This window comes from Macaca fascicularis, chromosome 13, assembly GCF_037993035.2.
Source record: "Macaca fascicularis isolate 582-1 chromosome 13, T2T-MFA8v1.1".
Classification (NCBI taxonomy): Eukaryota; Metazoa; Chordata; class Mammalia; order Primates; family Cercopithecidae; genus Macaca; species Macaca fascicularis.
In genome coordinates, this window is record NC_088387.1 from 47,300,804 (window position 1) to 47,326,952 (window position 26,149).

At 39.1% G+C, this 26,149-nt stretch overlaps 1 protein-coding gene and 2 pseudogenes across 4 annotated transcripts in view; all 3 read left to right on the plus strand.

Annotated features, from left to right (window-relative positions):
- Positions 1-26,149, plus strand: part of M1AP (meiosis 1 associated protein) — a 96,107-nt gene that overhangs the window by 8,633 nt on the left and 61,325 nt on the right. The window lies entirely within an intron of this gene.
- LOC102141198 (Golgi apparatus membrane protein TVP23 homolog B pseudogene) lies at positions 9,855-10,226 on the plus strand (annotated as a pseudogene).
- Positions 12,731-25,039, plus strand: LOC107127188 (torsin-1B-like; annotated as a pseudogene).

The window sequence follows — 26,149 nt, forward strand, 5'->3', positions numbered from 1 at the left end:
ATTGGAAGCAAGTCACTGTTCCACCCTATATAGAATAACTGCAAGCAGATTTACCCTCCTGCCTAAAACAATAAAAAAAAACTGGATAAAACCTATGAAAAACACTTTTCAAAACAGTGGACATCACGCAGCAAAGAACAAAGCCCCCAGGAGACAGGAAGTAAATGAGGTGGGACTTAGAATTGTCCCAGCTTGCAGATCACCTGAGGTCAGGAGTTCAAGACCAGTCTGGCCAACATGGTAAAACTCCGCCTCTACAAAAATACAAAAATTAGCCAGACATGATGGCGGCTGCCTGTAATCCCAGCTACTTGGGAGGCTGAGGCGGGAGAATTGCTTGAACCTGGGAGGCGGAGGTTGTAGTGAGCCGAGATTGTGCCACTGCACTCCAGCCTGGACAACAGAGCAAGACTCCATCTCAAAAAAAAGAAAAGAATTGTCCCAGCTTACTGCCTTGAGAAAGTTTCCAAACCACAATGCAGAGAGGGAGAACCTAGGGGTGGGCGCCAGTGGTTTCCTCGAGTCAAGGAGATGGATCTGGGACTTAAGGGAGACCAAGTTATTAATAGCTAGAGGAGAAAGAGCTATATAGAGGAAAGGAGAGAGCTACATACAGAACTCTATAAAGACCTGAAGAGGGTCCCCCTTGAGTATTCAGCAGAGTACTGATCAGTACATGCGCATGAGGAAACTACCCAAGGCCAAAGAAGGAGCCACCCTAAAAGACTAGAGACAATGGTGCCTGATACTCACAACTAGAATAGTACCTGTTCTTATCAGCCAAGCTGGAAATCCTCATAATTCATGATACATTGGGTAGAGGACTCAAAAAGATCTTGCCTTAGTAGTAGGGCATAAAATAGCCCAAGACTTAGTACTGCTCAAGACTACCTAACATAAACACAAGATCCTAAGTGTCACACTGTTTCCAGGTAACTTAACTATCCCAGAACAAAGCTCAATAATATTTATAGAAATACAAAACTATCTAGCACCCATTAAGGTAAAATTCATACTGTCTGGCATTCAATCAAAACTTAAATAGGCATGCAAAGAAGCAGGATTTTATGACTTATGAAGAAATTATTAAAGCTGACACAGAAGTAACATAAATGTTAGAATTAGCAGATGAGGACATTAAGACAATTGTTATAATTGGGTTCCATGTGTTCAAAAAGCTAAGTGGAGATATAGAAGATATTTTAAAAGTTCCAAATCAAACTTTTAGAGAGGAAAACTACAATTTCTGGCATGGAAAGTACACTAGATGGAATTATTGACAGATTAGACATTACGAAAAAAAAGATCAGTGAACATGAAGACATAGGAATAGAAACTATCCAAAATGAAACACAGAAAGAAAACAATCATTTTTTTAAATGAATAGAGCATAATTGAGCTCTGGGACAACTTCAAGCCATCTAATATATGTGTAATTAAAGTCTGCAAAGGAGAGGAACAGGGGACAGAAAAAATACATTTAAAAAATGGCCAGAATGTTTCTAATTTTGATAAGAAACTCCAAAGCCACAAATTTAAGCCATCATTGAATGCCATGCATAAGAAACATGAAGAAAACTACATTATGACACATCATATAAAAACTATTGTTAAAGATGAAATCTTGAGGCTGAGCATGGTGACTCACACCTATAATCTTAGCACTTTGGGAGGCTGAGGCAAGAGGATCACTTGAGCCCAGGAGTTTGAGATATATGTAGAGGAAATACCTAAGACAATTATATTATAAACAAAGGAGGGGAAAGTGATATAAAGGGAGCTAAGGTTTCTACACTTCATTTGAACTGGTAAAATGTTGACACCAGTTGACTCTTGTTAAGTTTCTGTGTACAATATGATAATTAGGGCCACCACTAAAAAACCTATACAAAGAAATACACTCAGAAACACCATAGGTAAATCAAAATAGAGTATTTTTAAAATATTCCAATAGCCCATTGGAAGGTATATAAAAGAAAACAAAGAAACTAAAAACAGAGGGAACAAGCAGGAAACAACAAATAAATTGGCAGGCTAACATATCAATAGTTACATTAAATGTGAGTGGCCTAAAAACATCAATTAAAAGAGCTTGGCAGAGTTAATTTTTTAAATGACCCAACTATATCCTGTCTAAAAGAAACTAACTTCAAACACAATAAATGTAGGCTAAAAAAAAGAATGGAAAGGGATATATCACGCAAACATTAACCAAAACAAAGCAGGAGTGGCTTTATTAATATATCAGATGAAACAGATTTCAGATCGAAGAATACCAGGTACAGAGAGGGACATTAGACAGTGATGAAAAGGTCAATCCACCAAGAAGATACAGAAATCCTAAATGTGTATGCACTAAACAGCAGAAACTATAAAATATGTGGAGCAAAAACTGATTGATCTAAAAGAAGAAATAGATAAATCCACAATTATAGTTAGATTCAGTGTCCCTCTTTCAACAATTGTGGAACATCAATAAGGATACAGAAAAACATCAGCCAACAGGATGTAATTGACATTTATATAATACTCCACCCAACAACAAGCAGAATGCACATTCTTTTCAAGCACCTATGGAACATTTGCCAAACTAGACCATACCATGGGCCATGAAGGAAAGAAACTTAAATTTTAAAAATTGAAATCATACATAGTATGTTCTCTGACACAATGAATCAAGATAAAAATCTATAACAGAAACATAACAGAAAAATTCCCCCAAACACTTGGAAACTAAACAACACACTTCTAAATAATCCATTGGTCAAAAAGCAATATGTCAAGGGAAATTTTAAAAGACAACAACATTGAACTAAAGGTAAATGAAAATACAAATATCAAAATTTGTGGGATGCAGCTAAAGCAGTGCTGAGAAGGAAATTTATGGCACTAAAATGCTTACGTTAGAAAAGAAAAAAGTCAAATCAGTAATATAAACTCCCACCTCAAGAAACTAGAAAAGGAAAAGCAAAATGAACTCAAAACAAGCAAAAGGAAGGAAATAATAAAGAGCAAAAATAAGTGAAATTGAAAACATAAAATAGAGAATATTAATGAAAAGTAGTTGATTCTTTGAAAAGATCAATAAAATTAACAAACCTCTGGCAAGAATGACAAGGAAAATAGAAAAAGAAAATATAAATTACCAATATCAGGAATGAAACAGGGGAGTGTCTTATAGGCCCTTGTTATTCCAAAGAATAATAGGAGAATACTACAAATACCTTTACATACGTAAATCTAACAACTTAGATGAAATGGACCAGTTCCTTGAAAAGCACAAACTATCACAGTTGCCCAATATGAAACAGATAGCTTGAATGGCCCTGTAACCATTAAAGAAATTGAATTCATGATTTTTAAATTTCTGAAAAAGAAATCTTCAGACCCAGATGGTTTTATTGAAGAATTCTACTAAACATTTAAAGAAAAATAACATCAATTCTACATAATCTCTTCCAGAAAATATAAAAGAAGAAAATACTTCCCAACTCATTTTATGAGGCTATTTTTTATCCCAAAAATAGACTAAGACAGTACAAAAGAAAACTGAAGACCAGTATCCCTCATGAACATAGATCACATAAAACTTAACAAAATATTAAAAAATAGAATTCAGCAATTAAAAGGAATTATACACCATAACCAAGTAGAACTTATTTTAGGGATGCAAAATTGGTTCAATATTTGAAAATCAACCAAAGTAGTACACCATATTAAAAAGCTAAAGAAGAAAACCACGTGATTATATCAGTTGAAGTAGAATAAGCATTTGACAAAGTTCAACATCCACTCATGATAAAAGCTACAGCTAATGCCATATTTAATAGTGAAAGACTGAATGCTTTCCTGCTAAGATTGAGACAAGACAAAGATGTCTGCTCTTAGTACTCCTCCGCAGAGTACTAGAAGTCCTAGGCAGCACAATGAGGTAAGAAAAGGAAATAAAAGGCATGCAGCTTGGACAGGAAGAAATAAAATTGTCCATATTTGTAGATGATGTGATGGTCTATTTAGAAAATCCAGAGAATTTTATACTACCCTTTGAGGAGGAGTGTGTCAAATAATTTGTAAACATATTTAAAACTACCATGGTTCCCTTCTGGTGATATACCAACACATTAAGTCACGTGGTAAGAGCCTGGATTTCTGAGAGGGAGCTCAATCCTCAGGTACTTCCCATTGGTAGTTTTGCCCTTAGGAAATTGCCTCTATAGTAACCACCAACCCTCTTATTACAAATATACAAGACATTTGTTGGTCATTTTCAGACACTCAATTCAGAGAAATCACTCTATTTGCTAATATGTTAATAACATTAAGCAGATATTACAGAGTGTTTACTGCATACATGGCATCATGCTAAATGTTTTTTCCATGACTTTCACTTTTATCCTAATATATGTTTGCTTATTGATGTATGTATTCGATGTAGTTTTTAAAATCTATTGTTATCTTTTAGCTTATAACTTTCAAAAGTATTTTAGATTTTATTTTCCTTTTTAATTAAGTATTTATATAAGGAGCTGTTAAGTCAGTCAAATTGCTAGGAAGAAACAGATAGATGGCACATTCAAACCAAATAATTTTCAAAGAAATATAGAAGGGAATATTTACATAGGTGTGGGCAGAGTTTAGATGGTGCAATAGGCATACCACCTCTAGGACTGAAGAGGAGGGAACTGTCTGAAGAGGGCTGCCCGACAGGATCTTTGGCCTTTGTTAAAGAAAAAGTTATTCACGACACTTGTTAAATTATGGTAAGAAAGACCTTATTGAGGACGAGCACGATAGGTATGTTGTTATGATCCTAAATAAAGGGACCATAGCATTGATCCCTTGGAAATCCATCAATGGGTATAAGGACCATGACAATGGAATGTTGCAATGGGAAAGAGAGACTGGGCTCAATTCTGAATATGGCACAAGCAAGTGGGAATATATAGCCAAGGAGCATATGGGGATCAGTGGATAGTTAACTAAGAGGAAATATCAGGGGTAATGGGAATTCTGGCTAAACTGACTTACAGGGTTCTTGCTGAAAACAGGCCAGGGTGTTCAGACATCAGCTGGGGGATAGTGCAGGATGAGGAACCCAATCAGACACTGAGAATGATCAGACATTACGAGTAGGGGATTCTCGCCAAACTGACTTAGCAGGGTTCTTTGCTAAAACTAAATTTTATAAGGAAGTGCACAGATGGGCCTAAGAAAAGGTTTAAAAGCCTGACTAAAGTTTGGTCAAGCAGAGAATCACGTTGCCTTCAGAAGAAGGACGCAGCCATCCTGTGGCAATCTGGTGAGGAGGAAGCCAGGAGATGAAATACCCTGACCTCACTTTCCTCCCACATGCAGATCTCCTGCTGGTGCCTCCCATTGGCCAAAGCCAGCTGGAAGCAAGAGTGTGAATGACCTCATTGAATCAGTCCCTAGGGATCACCTTCCTAGGGCACAAAATAGGGTAGAGAAAAGTAGAGAATGATCTGGAAGGGCAAATGGAAGATATCCAGTATAAAAGGTTTCTTAGGAAATGAGCCCATGTCCCAAACAAGGGTAAAATGATTTTTTTTACTCCTCAAGTGGCTATGTTATATCCCTCTGGCACTCCTCGGTACATTTGGACCTAGTTGAATCCCTTAATCTTTTAATCACTCCACTAGAAAAGGCAGATAGCTTTACACTAGAAACCACTGACTTATCAGAAGCTCAACTAAGCTGGGAAAGAGCTGAGCTGTCATAGTAGCTGATTAACGAAATCAAGCCACAAATGAAAGGGTAAGCCTTTATTTACAGTAATAATATAAGCAAGAATCTAAACTGGAGAAAGTGCCTACTCCCCCTTTTCCATTTCCTCCATGAAACTGTGCACTGGTTGAGGATAAGTGCAGACATGGGGATAGTTTCACTGTTGAAGGAGTCCTGAACAAAAGCCTCTGGCAATTTTATGCACCCTGGGGTTGATGGGAGGGCAAGGAGGGAAGGCTAGGAGTGGAAAAGTACAGAGTACTGACTCAGAGTAGGGAAAAGTGTCTTTAAGGCATCCTTCTCCCTTCCCCCACAAGGAGGTCTTGACAGAGGGCCTAAGGAGGACTTGGCCCAAGGCCTCAGATGAAGAGAGCTAGAAATGAAAGTACCAGAGCTAGGAATACAAATATTCCAAGAACATGACCAGCCAGGGGTTCTGAATCCTTGACTGCAACTCCCATCAGAGAATGCAGTGCATTGGCTGTGTACCAAGTCTGGTGTGGCAAAGGCAGCTTTTCCCCCATGAGGCCTGCCAAGTAAATTATTTGTAATTGCCTATGGTCAGGCTTGAAAAAAATCGCACATAGGTTTTTAACCAGGATCAGATTCCTCACTGGTTTCTCAGGAAAAGTTGAAAGCCAAAATTTCTTTCCAACTGAACAGTAAGTTCAACCCTAGTTAAAAGCTCAAGAAAATTGCTGAAACAGTGCTATTACCTTATGTATAGAACAATCCAGTCTTTACTTATGGAAAAACATGACCTTAAATCCATTGTCACTGACCTGTATAAATATCTGACATTTTCTATCTGCAGAAGCAGCTTAAAATATAAATGGAGAAAGATAGCATGTGGGAAATCTTACTCAGAATGAATACCTCAATATATCCTCTCATATTTAATTTTTGAGTATAATCAAATAATTCTGAATGTTTTATAAGGAGTCATGACGGGAGATTCATAATTAATATTAAAATTCCTTTTATATCCATTGCACCCTTAATATAAATAATTCCAACCAGAATGATTCATTTCCCCTCAAAACAGGGTTTCAGAAGAATGCCCTTATTGTGAAGATCTTCCCAATTCTTTTACTTTTTCATAATAAAAACTTACTTAAATCATATATTATCTACAATGAGGTATTAGGACTCAGAGTATTGTAATTTAGCTATAATACTTATTTTCTCATTCTTAATAGCTGGCATTCAAATGGAATCACTTCAAGGTTACAAATAATAGAGATATAATATATTAAACAGCATAAAGGTAAACCCCAAGAAAGATAATATAATAAACTATAATTTAGTGCTGCAGTAAAGGGAGAGTAAGAGTAATAAAAGGAAATACACTAATTTTGTTGTTTCCATAGTGGTGAATTAATAGATACTGCTAAAGATTAACTTAAGGGAATTACACAGAGTTATAAAGATAGTCACTAAAGCAGAAATATAGGCCTTCCTAATCATGACAAGACAAACATACAGAAAAAATGAAAATAAAATATACGGTAAAGTGATTTTCTAAAAGCTATAAAAATAAAGAGTATACCATAAAATATAACTAAAAACAAACATATCTGTCATATCAGATGATTTTTAGAACTTACAGACAGACTTGATCACAAAGCAAATCTGTCATTTTCAAGAGGCACAGCTACAACAAAATGATTCAGAAAGGTTGAAAATAAAAGGGTGGGCAAACGTATACTAGGCAAAGGCAAACCAAACAAAGAGAATTATGATCAATTGTAGACAAGGTTGAATTTGAAGCAAAATGTATTAAATGAAACTAAGAATGGCACTTTAATGCTAGGGCAAAAAAAAAACAGAGTGATCAAGAAGGCACACTGAGAAATACCATTTGACCCAGCAATCCCATTACTAGGTATATACCAAAAGGAATATAAATCATTCCATTATAAAGATACACGCATTCGTGTGTTTATTGCAGCACTGTTCATGATAGCAAAAACTTGGAACCAACCCATGTGCCCATCAGTGATAGACTGGATTTTAAAAAATGTGGTACATATACACCATGGAATACTATGCAGCCATAAAAAGGAATGAGGTCACGTCATTTGCTGGGACATGGAGGAAGCTGGAAGCTGTCATGCTCAGCAAACTAACACAGGAACAGAAAACCAAAGACCGCATGTTCTCACTCATAAGTGGGAGCTGAACAATGAGAACACATGGACACAGGGAGAGGAACAACACACACTGGGGACTGTTGAGGGGGCAGGAGGAGGGAGAACATCAGGACTAATAGCTAATGCATGTGGGGCTTAATACCTAGGTGATGGGTTGATAGGTACAGCAAACCACTATGGCACACATTTACCTATGTAACAAACCTGCACATTCTGCACACGTATCCCAGAACCTAAAATAAAATAAAATTTTTTAAAGGTGTATTGAAGATATTTAGCATACAAGGCTTGTTGGAAGGGAAGGCTATTAAAAATATATCAGTTTTGAATACCTATATACCAGCCTGGTGAGGTGGCTCATGCCTATAATTCCAGCACTTTGGGAGACCAAGGAAGGAGGATCACATAAGCCCAGGAGTTCAAGACCAGCCTGGGCGACATAGTGAGACCTCAGCTCTACAAAAAAGTTTTTTAAAAGACATGGTGGTGCATACTTGTAGTCTCAGTTACTCAGGAGGATAAGGCAGGAGGATCACCTGAGCCCCAGAGGTTGCAGTTGCAGTAAGTCATGATTATGCCACTGCACTCCAGCCTAGGCAACAGAGCGAGGACTTGTCTTAAAAAAAAAAAAAGTTTGTGAACTCTTATCCAAAATACTTGAGACCAGAAGTGTTTCAGACTTTGGATTTTTTTGAATTTTGGAATATTTGCATGTACATAATGACTTAGGGATGGGACCCAAGTCCACACATGAAATTCACTGGTTTCATGTATACCTTATATACACCATCTGAAAGTAGTTTTATACTTTTTTTTTTTTTTTTTTTTTTTTGAGACAGAGTCTTGCTCTGTCGCCCAGGCTAGAATGCAGTGGCGCGTTCTCGGCTCACTGCAACCTCTGCCTCCCGGGTTCAAGCGACTCTCCTGCCTCAGTCTCCCAAGTTGCTGGGATTACAGGTGCCCACCACCACACCCAGCTAATTTTTGTATTTTCTAGTACAGACAGGGTTTCACCATCTTGGTCAGGCTGGTCTCAAACTCCTGACCTCATGGATCCACCCACCTCGGCCTCCCAAAGTGCTGGGATTACAGGCGTGAGCACCATTCCCAGCCTATACAATATTTTTTTTTTTTTTTTTTTTTTGAGACAGTCTCGCTGTGTCACCCAGGCTGGAGTGCAGTGGCCGGATCTCAGCTCACTACAAGCTCTGCCTCCCAGGTTTACGCCATTCTCCTGCCTCAGCCTCCTAAATAGCTGGGACTACAGGCGCCCGCCACCTCGCCCGGCTAGTTTTTTGTATTTTTAGTAGAGACGGGGTTTCACCGTGTTAGCCAGGCTGGTCTCGATCTCCTGACCTCGTGATCCGCCCATCTCAGCCTCCCAAAGTGCTGGGATTACAGGCTTGAGCCACCGTGCCCGGCCTACAATATTTTTAAAATAATTTTGTGCACGAAACAGAGTTTTGACTGTAACCCATCACATGAGGTCAGATGTGGAATTTTCCACTTATGGCCTCATGTTGGCCCTCAAAAATTTTGGATTTGGAACATTTCAAATTCAGACTTTTAGATTAGGGATGTTCAACCTGTATTGGCAATATAATCCAGTGCCACATTAAAAGAATTATATACCAAAAATTCAAATATGATTTAATATTAGGAAATCTATTAATATAATTTACTATGTTAACATATCTAAGGAGAAGAAACATGATCATGTTCATCTCTCTAACTTCTGAAAAAGCATTTGATAAACTTCAACATCCAATTTTGTTTTGTAAAAACTCTAATAAAACAGAAACAGATAGCTATTCTTTAGCATAATACTTTTTCAATTCAAGAGTTAGTATTGTTCTTAATGGAAAAACACTAAAGACATTCCCATGCAAGATAAAGAAGTTCAGTATCATCACCATTATTTAGAAGTATTCTGGGCCATGAAGCAGTAGGATAGTAATGATGACACTGCAGATGTTTCACTATTTGATACAGAAGAGGAGACAACTGATAGACCAAAAAAATCCAAAAATCAGATATTCAGTGGTATCATTTTTCCACTTATTCTTTCAAGTCAGTCTACCTTCATTCATCATCTGTCTTCTCTATGAGTTACTCAGCAGCAGCTTTATTGCCTGTATGATGACAATTATCTTGTTGTTGTCATGTGACTTTTGGGCAACAAAGAATGTCACAGGTAGACTAACGGTTGGTCTATGTTGGCGGTGTCACATAGATGAAGATGGAAAGAGCCACTGGGTGTTTGAATCTAGAAAGGCATCCTCTCAAGAGAATAAAACTGTGTCAGAAGTTGAATCAAGAATCTTTTGATTGGGACTTATAGCCTGTGCAGTGCTTTGGGTGATATTTGCCTTTAGTGCCCTGTTCTCCTTCAGGGTAAACTGGTTAGCAGTGGTTATTATGGGTATAGTGCTACCAGATGCCAACCTATATGGTTACATCAGGTGTAAGGTGAGCAGCAGAAAGAATTTAACCAACATGGCTACCTTGTATCTTGTAAAGCAGTTTTTAAGACAAAACACTGGAGATGATCAGAGAAGCTTCCTAAATAGAGAAAGCTTATGTGCTTTGTTACATTGGGGAACAACTGAACAGATTCTTGACTCTGAACTTTTTGGAGCTTAGTCCATATCTCGATGAGGATGGTTGGCTTTGTTTTTCCACTTAAAAACTATTTATAGAAAGGAAAAGTAGTTTTCGTTTTGTTTTTATTTCCTTTCCAGCAGTTGGGATTGGAAAGTATGTTGGCAGTAGAAACATTGTCAAGATTTGTTCTGTAGTGTATGTATGTGTTCCATAGGTATGCACGTGGTCATGTAATATCAATATATCCCAAATTAATGAAAGTTTATTTACATATATAATGGAGACCTTTGCATTTTGATCCATAGAACATAGGAGGTTGTTCTTAGTCTATCTCAAAGCTCTATGTGTTTACATATTATTTCTGTAGATTATTTTCAGAAGTAAGTTTTGCTTCCAGGGTAAGAGTGAGTACTTTGACTTAAGTGTAAATGAGAAATAATTGTTAGATTGTAATATGTACTTCATGGAGAAATTTATTAGACAAATACAAGCAAGTGAAAACCAAATTAGGGCTAGTGGTATTAACTAGTTTCTAAAATGTTATTTTTATTTGTAAGAATTCATTTACTTACAGCCCAGGTAATATGAATGGAATCATCATAGTTTATGTTTAAGGGATACCCAGAGATTCCTGCTGTTCTATTTATTTTACAGAAAAGATGGCCAGATTTTTCTTTAGAACTTCCTGAAAGCTCTTCAGTGGACCTTGAGCTAATAAAATCTATCTTTTACCACTAAAACAATAAAAATAAAAATAGAAGTATTCTAGAGATTTTCATTGATGTAATGATACAAGAAAAAGAAATTAGGGTATGAAATGAGAAAAGATGAGATTAAATTGTTATTTGCAGATTATTTGATTATGTATCCAGAAAACCCAAGAGAATCAACTAGGAAATTATTTGAAACAATAAAATAATCCACAGCAAAATCAGCACAGATATTTGTACTCTTTATATGTCTAAGAGCAACAAGTTAAAAGTTATAATGGAAGAAAATTTTTCATCACAATAACCAAAATGATCAAATACTTATGAATGAAATTAACAATAAATATGCAAGATTTGTATGACTTAAAATACTATTGTTATATTTACATTAAAAATAATGTTATACATCATAAATATATACAGTTTTCCTTTTGCCAATTAAAAAATTGTTTAATACTATTGAGAAACACACACAAAAAAAGACTTGAACAAATAAAAAATCATTAGTTCTTGGGAAGACTCAGATGTCAATTATCCCTAATGTACAAATGTAATGCAATTCCCAAAAATTATAAAATTTCCAACAGGAGAACTAGACATTCTGCTACTAAAGTTCAAATTTTAAAAGAAAGAATATCCAGGGACTATTCCTATCAGATATTAAACACAATGTGATACTGGAGATTGAAAAGACAGATTGTAATGGAATACAATTTAAAGTTCATTAAAAAAAAAAATACATGTAGGAACTTAATATATAGATATTATATATATAATATATAAAGATAGCATTTAAAATGAGTTGGGGAAAAGGCTATTAATAAATGTTTGGATCAGCTGGATAGCCATATGGGAAAAATAAAGCTAGATCCATACTCACAGCATATACCAGCATAGATTCCTGATGGAGCAAAGTATAAAAATAAACTAAACAAGTACTAGAACAGATTGTATTAGTCTGAGTATAATCAGGAAACAAACCATAGTGATTTAAACAAGGAAAGTTTGTGTAAAAAGTTTGAATACAGGCTGGGCATGTTGGTTCATGCATGTAATCCTAGCACTTTGGGAGGCCAAGGTGGGAGGATTGCTTGAGGCCAGGTGTTCACAACCAGCCTGAGCAACATAATGAGACCTCATCTCTACAAAAAATTTAAAAATAAAAGATTAGCCAGACATGGTGGCCTGCACCTGTAATCCTAGCTACTCGGGTGGCTGAGGCGAGGGCATCCCTTGAGCCCAGTGTCATGAGCTATGATTTCCTCATTACTGCATTCTAGCCTGGGTGACAGAGCAAGATCCTATCTCAAAAAAACAAAAACAAAAACAAAAAAAAACTGAAATATAGCTTAACATATTAAACTATGATAATAGATTACCTATTAGATATAAGGGAATTTATATGGTACCCTAGGGCTAAGGGAGAGATCCTAAGGAAAGTCAAACTTGAAAAGAGGACTCCCTTCCCGAGGCTGGGGTTCACACCAAATTGCAGAATGTGTATTTGTAACCCACTGGATGGCAGAGAAGTTCACTGGTTTGTCAAGGCTAAAGTTGGTCTACAGTTACTGGGAAAGCAGGAAGCTACTCTCCAGTGATAGGTGAGCTACAGTGATGGCTGGGTATACAGTCATGCAGAGAGAGTGCAGGCAGGATGCCCAGAATGTGTATTCTCCATGTTGGAAGAGCAGTAGCATTGAGATGGCCACAGGAGACAAACTTCTCATGGGGAGGGACAAGTGAGCAAAGGGAATTAGGCATTAGTACAGGCAAGAGGTCTGAATCATATGGTGTCCGTGTTGAAAGGGCTGCAGAAAGGTGATTACTAGGCCAGGCAGGGCTATGAAGTCACTGAAAGACTATGAATTCTGAATGCATGGATGGGTCACCATTAAATAGCCCTGCACCCCACAGCTAACCCACAGTGTGCTGCATGTAACAACAGAAGAGCCTCCTCATGTCCCTCCAGTGCCCTTTACTAAAAAAACTTAACATTGTGCTCACTGTAAAACAGAAATGCTTAAAGGAATTTATCACAGAGCATGTATTGAAGGATGAATTTGGAGTTGAGAAGCAGTAAATTAATAATTAATAAACAGACCATGGGGAGAAAATAATATAAGAATAGGAATGGCTTTTCTAAGCATAATATAAAACCAAAAAAATCTAAAAATAAAAGATTAATAATATATAAAAACAGAATGTATGCTTGGCAAAGAATATACATGCAAATTCTAAAGATAAATAACAATATGAGGAAAAATATTTGCTTCTCATATCACATAGGGTTAATTTTCTACATATGTAGAAAACTCCTACAATTCAGTAAGAAAAAAACATTCAATAACTCAATAGAAAATGAGGATGGATGGGCCGGGCACGGTGGCTCACGCCTGTAATCCTAGCACTTTGGGAGGCCAAGGCGGGCAGATCACGAGGTCAGGAGATTGAGACCATCCTGGCTAACAAGGTGAAACCCTGTCTTTACTAAAAAAATACAAAAAATTAGCCAGGCATGGTGGCGGGTGCCTGTAGTCCCAGCTACTCGGGAGGCTGAGGCAGGAGAATGGCATGAACCCAGGAGGTGGAGCTTGCAGTGAGCCGAGATCACACCACTGCACCTCCAGCCAGGGCAGCAGAGTAAGACTCCATCTCAAAAAAAAAGAAAAAGAAAATGAGGATGGATATACACAGTCAGTTTTCAGAAAAGAAAATATAAATGACATTGAGACATGAAAATACATCAACCTCATTCATAGTAAGAGAAATTCAAATATGCAGAAATGTCACTTTCCACCTATATGATTGGCAAAAATTTTTTCTATGACACATTGTCATGAGAATTTGAAGAAATAAGCATGCTTATATGCCATTTGTCAGTGTATAAATTGACATGATTTCTATAGGGGCAATTTGGTGACAGTATCACAATTTACATATCTTTTAACGTAGCAAATTCACTTCCAGGACCTTATCCTACATATGTATTTGCACATGTGCAAAATAAGTACAAGATTATTTGTTTCAGCACTGTTTGCTGTAACAAAAGATTGGAAACAAATTGAATGTCTGTTAATAGGGGATTGGTTACATAAAATCACAGTTCATCCTTTAATGGAATACTCTATAATGATGTGAAATGATTGCTCAAATACAATAATCAACAAAAGCAAGATACAGAAAAGTATTGCCATCAATTCTATTTAGGGAAGAAAAATGATAAAATTACATATTCTTTTGAATTTCAAACCCTACGAATGTATGTATTCAAAATACATAAATAAATATTAAAAATGCATTTATGGGCCAGGCGCGGTTGCTCAAGCCTGTAATCCCAGCACTTTGGGAGGCCGAGACGGGCGGATCACGAGGTCAAGAGATCGAGACCATCCTGGCTAACACAGTGAAACCCCGTCTCTACTAAAAATACAAAAACTTAGCCGGGCGAGGTGGCAGGCACCTGTAGTCCCAGCTATTCGGGAGGCTGAGGCAGGAGAATGGCGTGAACCCGGGAGGCGGAGCTTGCAGTGAGCTGAGATCCGGCCACTGCACTCCAGCCTGGGTGACAGAGCGAGACTCCGTCTCAAAAAAATAAATAAATAAATAAATAAAAATAAAAATACATTTATGCTGATAAAATGCCAATTTATATATAGGGAGTCTTTGTAAGATTTTATTTTTTACAAAGGGAATTCTGATTTTCTTTTTAAATATTTTTAATCCCCTCCCTAAACAGCATTCTGGTTTCTTGACCTGACCGCCAATGAAACATCAATCTAAGTTATCCTAACTGCCTAGGGCCATATTATCTATAGGATAACCCAAAAAAGTTCATGTATGAAAGCCCAGAAATAGAATTCTTGAAGATTTTGTCAAGCCAAGGCATTTACGTGATGTTCAACAAGTATTAGCCATACTCAAGTGCTCTAGGTCAATAATATATGTCTACTGATTCCTGGAGTTTACCCAATATTTTCAATTTTTTATCCCTTATTTCTCTAACTTGACTTTCTGATAACCAACTAGAATGTGCCACAGCTTTACAGCCTCTGAAATCCTCTTCACCTTTACTTTAATACTGACTTGTGCTGATCTAGCACTAGCCTATGCCTTTGTGACCAATCCCTCCAACAATGATATGAGTGTCAACCTATTTCAAGACAACCCTATAGATAGATGATAGACAGAGAAAATACTTAAATTTTAAATAAATGAGATAATACTATGCCTGCTGATTCCATTATCTAATTTTTTTTTTTTTAATTATAGGCCAGGTATGGTGGCTCACGCCTATAATCCCAACACTTCGGGAGGCAAGGTGGGAGTCTCAATTGAGCCCATGAGTTCGAGACCAGCCTAGGCAACATAGCAAGACCTTGTCTCTACTAAAAATTTAAAAATTAGCCAGGTGTGGTGGTTCATGCCTGTAGTCCCAGCTACTCCAGAGGCTAAGGAAGGAGAATTGCTTGAGCCTGGAAGTTTGAGGCTGCAGTGAATCATTGTTCAATTCCCACCTATGAGTGAGAACATGAGGTATTTGGTTTTCTGTTCTTGCTATAGGTTACTAAGAATGATGGTTTCCAGCTGCATCCATGTCCCTACAAAGGACACAAACTCATCCTTTTGTATGGCTGCATAGTATTCCATGGTGTGTATGTGCCACATTTTCTTAATCCAGTCTGTCACTGATGGACATTTGGGTTGATTCCAAGTCTTTGCTATTGTGAATAGTGCCACATTAAACATACATGTACATGTGTCTTTATAGCAGCATGACTTATAATCCTTTGGGTATATCCCCAGTAATGGGATGGCTGGGTCAAATGGTGTTTCTAGTTCTAGATGCTTGAGGAATCGCCACACTGTTTTCCACAATGGTTGAGCTAGTTTACAGTCCCACCAACAGTGTAAAAGTGTTCCTATTTCTCCACATCCTCTCCAGCACCTGTTGTTTCCTGATTTTTTAATGATTGCCTTTCTAACTGGTGTGAGATGGTATCTCATTGTGGTTTATTTTGATTTGCATTTCTCTGATGGCGAGTGATGATGAGCATTTTTTCATGTGTCTGTTGGCTGTATGAATGTCTTCTTTTGAGAAGTGTCTGTTTATATACTTTGCCCACTTTTTGATGGGGTTGTTTGTTTTTTTCTTGTAAATTTGTTTGAGTTCTTTGTAGGTTCTGGATATTAGCCCTTTGTCAGATGAGTAGATTGCAAAAATTTTCTCCCATTCTATAGGTTGCCTGTTCACTCTGATGGTAGTTTCTTTTGCTGTGCAGAAGCTCTTTAGTTTAATTAGATCCCATTTTTCAATTTTGGCTTTTGTTGCCATTGCTTTTGGTGTTTTGGACATGAAGTCCTTGCCCATGCCTATGTCCTGAATGGTATTACCTAGGTTTTCTTCTAGGGTTTTTATGGTTTTAGGTCTAACATTTAAGTCTCTAATCCATCTTAAATTAATTTTCATATAAGGAGTAAAGAAAGGATCCAGTTTCAGCTTTCTACTTATGGCTAGCCCATTTCCCCAGCACCATTTATTAAATAGGGAATCCATTCCCCATTTCTTGTTTTTGTCAGTTTTGTCAAAGATCAGATGGCTGTAGATGTGTGGTATTATTTCTGAGGGCTCTGTTCTGTTCCATTGGTCTATATCTCTGTTTTGGTACCAGTACCATGCTGTTTTGGTTACTGTAGCCTCGTAGTATAGTTTGAAGTCAGGTAGCGTGATGCCTCCAGCTTTGTTCTTTTGGCTTAGGATTGTCTTGGCAATGCGGGCTCTTTTTTGGTTCCATATGAACTTTAAAGCAGTTTTTTCCAATTCTTTGAAGAAAGTCATTGGCAGCTTAATGGGGATGGCATTGAATCTATAAATAACCTTGGAATTTATAGTATGGGCAGTATAGCCCATACTATAGTATGGCCCATACTATAGTATGGGCAGTATGGCCATTTTCAAGATATTGATTCTTCCTATCCATGAGCATGGTATGTTCTTCCATTTGTTTGTGTCCTCTTTTATTTCATTGAGCAGTGGTTTGTAGTTCTCCTTGAAGAGGTCCTTCACATCCCTTGTAAGTTGGATTCCTAGTTATTTTATTCTCTTTGTAGTAATTGTGAATGGGAATTCATTCATGATTTGGCACTCTGTTTGTCTATTATTGGTGCATAGGAATGCTTGTGATTTTTGCACACTGATTTTGTATCCTGAGACTTTGTTGAAGTTGTTTATCAGCTTAAGGAGATTTTGGGCTGAGACAATGGGGTTTTCTAAATATACAATCATGTCATCTGCAAACAGGGACATTTTGACTTCTTCTTTTCCTAACTGAACCCTTTATTTGTTTCTCTTGCCTGATTACCCTAGCCAGAACTTCCAACACTATGTCGAATAGGAGTGGTGAGAGAGGGCATCCCTGTCTTGTGCCAGTTTTCAAAGGGAATGCTTCCAGTTTTTGCCCATTCAGTATGATATTGGCTGTGGGTTTGTCATCAATAGCTCTTACTATTTTGAGATATGTTCCATCAATACCGAATTTATTGAGAGTTTTTAGCATGAAGGGCTGTTGAATTTTGTCAAAGGCCTTTTCTGCATCTATTGAGATAATCATGTGGTTTTTGTCTTTGGTTCTGTTTATATGCTGGAGTACGTTTATTAATTTGCGTTATGTTGAACCAGCCTTGCATCCCAGGGATGAAGCCCACTTGATCTTGGTGGATAAGCTTTTTGATGTGCTGCTGGATTTGGTTTGCCAGTATTTTATTGAGGATTTTTACATCGATGTTCATCAAGGATATTGGTCTAAAATTCTCTTTTTTTGTTATATCTCTGTCAGGCTTTGGTATCAGGATGATGTTGGCCTCGTAAAATGAGTTAGGGAGGATTCCGTCTTTTTCTATTGATTGGAATAGTTTCAGAAGGAATGGTACCGACTCCTCCTTGTACCTCTGGTAGAATTCGGCTGTGAATCCATCTGGTCCTGGACTTTGTTTGGTTGGTAGGCTATTAATTATTGCCTCAATTTCGGAGCCTGCTATTGGTCTATTCAGGGATTCAACTTCTTCCTGGTTTAGTCTTGGGAGAGTGTAAGTGTCCAGGAAATTATCCATTTCTTCTAGGTTTTCTAGTTTATTTGCGTAGAGGTGTTTATAGTATTCTCTGATGGTAGTTTGTATTTCTGTGGGGTCGGTGGTGATATCCCCTTTATCATTTTTTATTGTGTCTGTTTGATTCTTCTCTCTTTTCTTCTTTATTAGTCTTGCTAGCGGTCTATCAATTTTGTTGATCTTTTCAAAAAACCAGCTCCTGGATTCATTGATTTTTTTGAAGGGTTTTTTGTGTCTCTATCTCCTTCAGTTCTGCTCTGATCTTAGTTATTTCTTGCCTTCTGCTAGCTTTTGAATGTGTTTGTTCTTGCTTCTCTAGTTCTTTTAATTGTGATGTTAGGGTGTCAATTTTAGATCTTTCCTGCTTTCTCTTGTGGGCATTTAGTGCTATAAATTTCCCTCTACACACTGCTTTAAATGTGTCCCAGAGATTCTGGTATGTTGTATCTTTGTTCTTATTGGTTTCAAAGAACATCTTTATTTCTGCCTTCATTTCGTTATGTACCCAGTAGTCATTCAGGAGAAGGTTGTTCAGTTTCCATGTAGTTGAGTGGTTTTAATTGAGTTTCTTAGTCCTGAGTTCTAGTTTGATTGCACTGTGGTCTGAGAGACAGTTTGTTATAATTTCTGTTCTTTTACATTTGCTGAGGAGTGCTTTACTTCCAACTATGTGGTCAATTTTGGAATAAGTGCGATGTGGTGCTGAGAAGAATGTATGTTCTGTTGATTTGGGGTGGAGAGTTCTGTAGATGTCTATTAGGTCCGCTTGGTGCAGAGTTGAGTTCAATTCCTGGATATCCTTGTTAACTTTCTGTCTCGTTGATGTGTCTAATATTGACAGTGGGGTGTTAAAGTCTCCCATTATTATTGTATGGGAGGCTAAGTCTCTTTGTAAGTCTCTAAGGACTTGCTTTATGAATCTGGGTGCTCCTGTATTGGGTGCATATATATTTAGGATAGTTAGCTCTTCCTGATGAATTGATCCCTTTACCATTATGTAATGGCCTTCTTTGTCTCTTTTGATCTTTGATGGTTTAAAGTCTGTTTTATCAGAGACTAGGATTGCAATCCCTGCTTTTTTTTTGTTCTCCATTTGCTTGGTAGATCTTCCTCCATCCCTTTATTTTGAGCCTGTGTGTGTCTCTCAATGTGAGATGGGTCTCCTGAATACAGCAAACTGATGGGTATTGACTCTTTATCCAATTTGCCAGTCTGTGTCTTTTAATTGGACCGTTTAGTCCATTTACATTTAAAGTTAATATTGTTATGTGTGAACTTGATCCTGTCATTATGATATTAGCTGGTTATTTTGCTCGCTAGTTGATGCAGTTTCTTCCTAGCATTGATGGACTTTACATTTTGACATGTTTTTGCAATGGCTGGTACCTGTTGTTCCTTTCCATGTTTAGTGCTTCCTTCAGGATCTCTTGTAGGACAGGCCTGGTGGTGACAAAATCTCTAAGCATTTGCTTGTTTGTAAAGAATTTTATTTCTCCTTCACTTATGAAACTTAGTTTGGCTGGATATGAAATTCTGGGTTGAAAATTCTTTTCTTTAAAAATGTTGAATATTGGCCCCCACTTTCTTCTGGCTTGGAGAGTTTCTGCTGAGAGATCTGCTGTTAGTCTGATGGGCTTCCCTTTGTGTGTAACCCGACCTTTCTCTCTGGCTGCCCTTAACATTTTTTCCTTCATTTCAGCTTTGATGAATCTGACAATTATGTGTCTTGGAGTTGCTCATCTCGAGGAGTATCATTGTGGCGTTCTCTGTATTTCCTGAATTTGAATGTTGGCCTGCCTTACTAAGTTGGGGAAGTTCTCCTGGATGATATCCTGAAGAGTGTTTTCCAACTTGGTTCCATTTTCCCCATCACTTTAAGGCACACCAGTCAGACGCAGATTTGGTCTTTTCGCATAATCCCATACTTCTTGGAGGCTTTGATCATTTCTTTTTACTCTTTTTTCTCCACGCTTCTCTTCTCACTTCATTTCATTCATTTGATCTTCAATCGCTGATACTCTTTCTTCCAGTAGATCGAGTCGGTTACTAAAGCTTGTGCATTTGTCACGTAGTTCTCGTGTTATGGTTTTCATCTTTATCAGTTCTTTTAAGGTCTTCTCTGCCTTGATTATTCTAGTTATCCATTCATCCATTCTTTTTTCAAGGTTTTTAGTTTCTTTGCGCTGGTTATGTAGTTCCTCCTTTAGCTCTAAGAAGTTTGATCGACTGAAGCCTTCTTCTCTCAGCTCGTCAAAGTCATTCTCTGTCCAGCTTTGTTCCGTTGCTGGTTATGAGCTGCGTTCCTTTGGAGGGGAGATGCACTCTGATTTTTTGCATTTCCAGCTTTTCTGCACTGCTTTTCCCCCATCTTTGTGGTTTTATCTGCCTTTGGGCTTTGATGATGGTGATGTACTGATGGGGTTTTGGTGTGGGTGTCCTTTCTGTTTGTTAGTTTTCCTTCTAACAGTCAGGACCCTCAGCTGTAGGTCTGTTGGAGTTTCCTTGAGGTCCACTCCAGACCCTGTTTGCCTGGGTATCAGCAGCGGAGGCTGCAGAAGATAGAATATTGCTGAACAGTGAGTGTTGCTGTCTGATTCTTGCTCTGGAAGCTTCGTCTCAGGGGTGTACCCTGCCATGTGAGGTGTGAGGTGTTTGTCTGCACCTAGTGGGGGATGTCTTCCAGTTAGGCTACTCAGGGGTCAGGGACCCACTTGAGCAGCCAGTCTGTCCATTCTCAGATCTCAACCTCCGTGGCAGTCTTTCCGTTCTCAGATCTCAACCTCCGTGCTGGGAGATACACTGCTCTCTTCAAAGCTATCAGACAGGGGCATTTACCTCTGCCGAGGTTTCTGCTGCTTTTTGTTTAGCTATGCCCTGTGCCCAGAGGAGGAGTCTACAGAGGCAGGCAGGCCTCCTTGAGCTGCGGTGGACTCCACCCAGTTCGAGCTTCCCAAAGGCTTTGTTTACCTACTTAAGCCTCAGCAATGGTGGGCGCCCCTCCCCCAGCCTTACTGCCGCCTAGCAGTTAGATCTCAGACTGCTGTGCTAGCAATGAGGGAGGCTTTGTGGGCGTGGGACCCTCCAGGCCAAGTGTGGGATATAATCTCCTGGTGTGCCATTTGCTAAGACCCTTGGTAAAGCGCAGTATTAGGGTGGGAGTTACCTGATTTTCCAGGTGTTGTGTGTCTCAGTTTCCTTTGGCAAGGAAAAGAGATTCCCTTCCCCCTTGCGCTTCCCAGGTGAGGCGATGCCTCGCCCTGCTTCAGCTCTCGCTGGTCGGGCTGCGCCAGCTGACCAGCACTGATTGTCTGGCACTCCCCAGTGAGATGAACCCAGTACCTCAGTTGAAAATGCAGAAATCACCCGTCTTCTGTGTCACTCACGCTGGGAGCTGGAGGCTGAAGCTGTTCCTATTTGGCCATCTTGGGCATGCCCCCAATATTATCTTTTTTAATTATTATTTTGAGATGGAGTCCCACTCTGTGGCCCAGGCCGGAGTACAGTGGCACGATCTCAGCTCACTGCATCCTCCACCTCCCAGGTCTAAGTGATTCTCATGCCTCAGTCTCCCGAGTACCTGGGATTACAGGTGTGCACAACCACACCTGGCTAATTTTTGTATTTCTTTTTTTTTTAGTAGAGGTGGGGTTTCACCATGTTGGCCAGGCTGGTCTCGAACTCCTGACCTCAAATGATCCACCCACCTCTGCCTCCCAAAGTGCCAGGATTACAGGCTTGAGCCACCGCCCCCAGCCAATATTATCTTTTTTTTTTTTTTTTTGAGACGGAGTCACGCTCTGTCTCCCAGGCTGGAGTGCAGTGGCATGATCTCGGCTCACTGCAAGCTCCGCCTCCCAGGTTCAGGCCATTCTCCTGCCTCAGCCTCCGGAGTAGCTGGGACTACAGGCGCCTGCCACCATACCCGGCTAATTATTGTTGTTGTTGTTGTTGTTGTTATTTTTAGTAGAGACAGGGTTTCACCGTGTTAGCCAGGATATAGTCTCGATCTCCTGACCTCATGATCCTCTTGCCTTGGCCTCCCAAAGTGCTGGGATTACAGGCATGAGCCACTGCGCCCGGCCAATATTACCTTTTTTGCTACTCTTCAAAGCCTTGTGTGTATTTTACATGGACAACAAACCTTCAATTGGAGTAGCCACGTCTCAGATAATACCCACAGGTGGCTAGTGGCTGCCATATTGCACAGAGGCTCTGCTGGATCACTTGTTAATCTGTGCCTCTCACTTTGCCAGCTGGGAAAGTGCTGCTTTTCTGGTGCCTTTTTTTTGACGAAGCCTTGCTCTGTTGCCAAGGCTGGAGGGCAGTGGTGCCATCTCTGCTCACTGCAACCTCCACCTCCCGGGTTCATGCCATTCTCCTGCCTCAGCCTCTGGAATAGCTGGGACTACAGGCGCCTACCACTACGCCTGGCTAATTTTTTTTTTTGTATTTTTAGTAGAGACGGGTTTTCACCATGTTAGCCAGGATGGTCTCGATCTCCTGACCTCGTGATCCGCCCACCTCGGCTTCCCAAAGTGCTAGGATTACAGGCGTGAGCCACTGCGCCCGGCCTTTCTGGTGCATTTTTAGGGTATGTTTCTCTATTCTGGAGCTGGCTCCTAGAACCCTCAAGGCTGACTTTGAAGGAGAAGCTGTTTGGACAGCATGTTGCCACGGAAGTGATTCTCAAGGCACTGACTGGCTTCAGAAGCAACAGAAATCTCTAGAAACCACTAGTTCTTTCCTTACATGGCTGAGCTGGCATAGGCAAGAATTTTGTCAGCCAAATTGTGGCTGAACATCTTAACTCAAAAGGCCTGAAGAGTAACTGTCCACCTATTTGTACCAACTCTGTACTTCCCTCATGAGCAAAAGATAAAACTGTACCAGGCAGGAGAACCCAGTATTATCTCGTTCACAGGCCATTTGGACTGGTCTGGGCAAACTGCACTAACTCTGGCCTCTGCTTCCCTTTTCTTTGCATTGCAATAGCCCCAGGCTCCACTGATTTAAGGCACACTTGAACCCAAATTTCTCAACTCCCAGTTTACATGGTAGTCACATTCTTCAATGAATGAATGCACTCAACATTCCCAGCAGAGCACTTGGTGTTAGGTGGACCACTCTTCAGCAGGTGGTTTGGGCATGGAGTCATTTAATGCTCTCCACCTATGATGCAGCCTCAGCCTTGCCTCTGCATGTTGCAATGTAGATTAGAGGAATTTTTTTCTCCTAAACTCCTTTTATTCTCTTTGTTCCTCTCATCTTTTGAGTCCTTGGCATTGCTTTCTTCAAAGAAAGCCTCAAAGAACTGAACATTGGCACTGTTTCTCCTTTTCAGATATTCTTTACACTTTTAATTTATATTACATTATCTAGGAGGGTTCATTCTCATTTAAATGAATGTCGTCCTTGTCAAGGTTAATATTCCCACTATTAGGTGGGGACTGAAATAAGAAACAGAAACTTAACAAAGAAGTAAAAGTGAGTATTTGCCACACAAACTGTAAGATAGAGAAGACTGCCAAAATCAGGAATAATTTTCTTATCTTTCACATTTTTCCATAAATCTCTAGAAATATAGTAAAATAAATAAGGATGTATCTGGGGGAGTTTCCTGGTCACAACCTTTTTACATTATGAGGTTGAGAGCTTGTCGCTTGGGTGTCTTTTTGTTTGTTCCAAGAATGTGTCAGAACAAATGCTTTTCATGAAATGTCACCTAGGTCAACTCCTTCGTTCATTCCATCAGTACAGGGCATTGGTCTTGGGCACTGTGCAAGTCTTAATCTATTTCCTTAGTCCTCAGTATGTCTGGTAATATTAACTTGAGATTTCAGTTCACAGTGAGATGAACACTATGGATTAGTTAACAGTGAATGATAAATATTTATGTATCTTGTGTTTCTTATACCTTTAAAAAGTCACATTTAACATGTCATTTGAGTTAGAAAAAAACTTCCTTGCATTTTAACATCTAGCTCTCTGCCAGTTTCAACTTTGTATAGATAAAGTTTTGAAAAAAACTGTTACCCACTGAATGGAAGTGAGAGTGCAGTTTCCTGGAGTTCTTCCCCAGGGAGCTCTGATCTTAAGTCTTTTAGAGCATGAAGAGCAGCATAGTGTCTCTGCTCCCTCAGAGCGTCCTTTGAGCCTCCCCATCCTATTTCATCTTTTATGGTTGGTCTAGAACCAATTTCAGAAGTGGATTCATGGTAATATGAGTGCATGTTCCAGCTGTTTTCATATTTGACAAGATGGATAAATTCCACCCCCAGGGTTATCAACACAATCAGTCTGTTTCTAGATCACTACAAAAAGGTTTTCACCAAAAAGCCATCTTCATCTTTCCCAGAAACATAGGCAGGGACCTCATAACTGAGATAGCTCTTGACTTTTGGTAGGTAGGAGGAAAGAGAGAAGACATTTAGCTGAAGGACCTGGAACCTGGGCTGTCTGATAGTCTTCAATAACAAGCACAGTGGTCTGTGGTACAATGGACTGATCAACAGAACCTTAATCAATTACTTTACATTTTTTCTGCCAGTGAAGTATAGACGTGTGAAAATATGCATGAAGGCAGAGATGAGGACCCATGGTTCTGCTATAGATGAAGACATTGTCACAAGAGTGGCAGAGGAAATGACACTTTTCCCCAAAGACAAGAAAATCTACTCAGACAAGAGCTGTAAGACTGAACAATGACAGCTAGATGTCCACTGAGCTCTTCACCAGATGGGATAAGAGGGATTTGGGAGGCTTAGCACACGAGGGGCCTTGCCTTTCAGAAACATTTTGAAGACTTCTTTGGGGTTGGGCACATTTGCACCTGTGAACTTTCAGGATATAGAAGTTTCTAAGAATTGATTTTTGAAAAGACACTAATCTGTCAAGTGCACTTGTCATTTTGCAACATGACAGCAATCCAACTGTTAATTACAGTTAAAGATAAACTATAAAATCCCCTTCACACTTACTGTTGCTGACTTTGACAGAAGTGCCTGGAAACAGCTGTGCAAGGGAGGCCTGAGGATCGAGGATTGTTTCTGACCCACAACACCCACACCTTAGAAGCTACTGTTGTGACTGAAGGTGTTCAAAGGCCCTGCTACAGTCTGAAGAGCATTAGGTTTTCACCTGCTAAAAACATTCTTCTGTTCTGTTTCTTTTTCTTCACACAGAGAGGATTCACTGACTTGCGTTTTCAGTTTAAATTGGTGGCACTTAACAGGTACAAATAGTGTCTGGTGGGAGAGCATGGCCCTGCAAGCTGAGCACTCTTGGCCTGGAGTGAACTGTCTCCATGTGGGGTGGGAGCTCCATATAAGGCCTCTGCAGAGTGGGGCAGACAGGTCCCTTACTCTGGCTGCTGATTACATCCGTGATCATGGAATTCCTTCACCCATCTCTCACTTGATATCGCTTACCCACTTGCCTTCCTTGTACCACATCTTCTCCTGACCTTCACTTGCTACTAGATTTCCCCCAGCCATATCATCACAGAGGCTAATCAGAATAAGACGGTAGCTTCGAATTTGAGTCCTTGGTTCCTGTGGTTAAATGTTTGCTATTAGCTTTAAAATATGGGTCAATCTCTTGCTTTACTCCAGAGAACCATTTGAAATTCACGGGACCTGCACCTTCTCCATGGTTGACATGTGCCCAGACTGAGCAGTCAGTTTGCAGATTCAACATTGCCAAAGAAGTGGGAGTATTAAACACTAGAAATGCTAAGAGTTTTCAAGGATATGTATATTTATTATAATGTTTTTACTTCGGAACTTTAGGTAATAGAAATATAGGACATTGCTTATTTTAAAACATTGAGAAGGA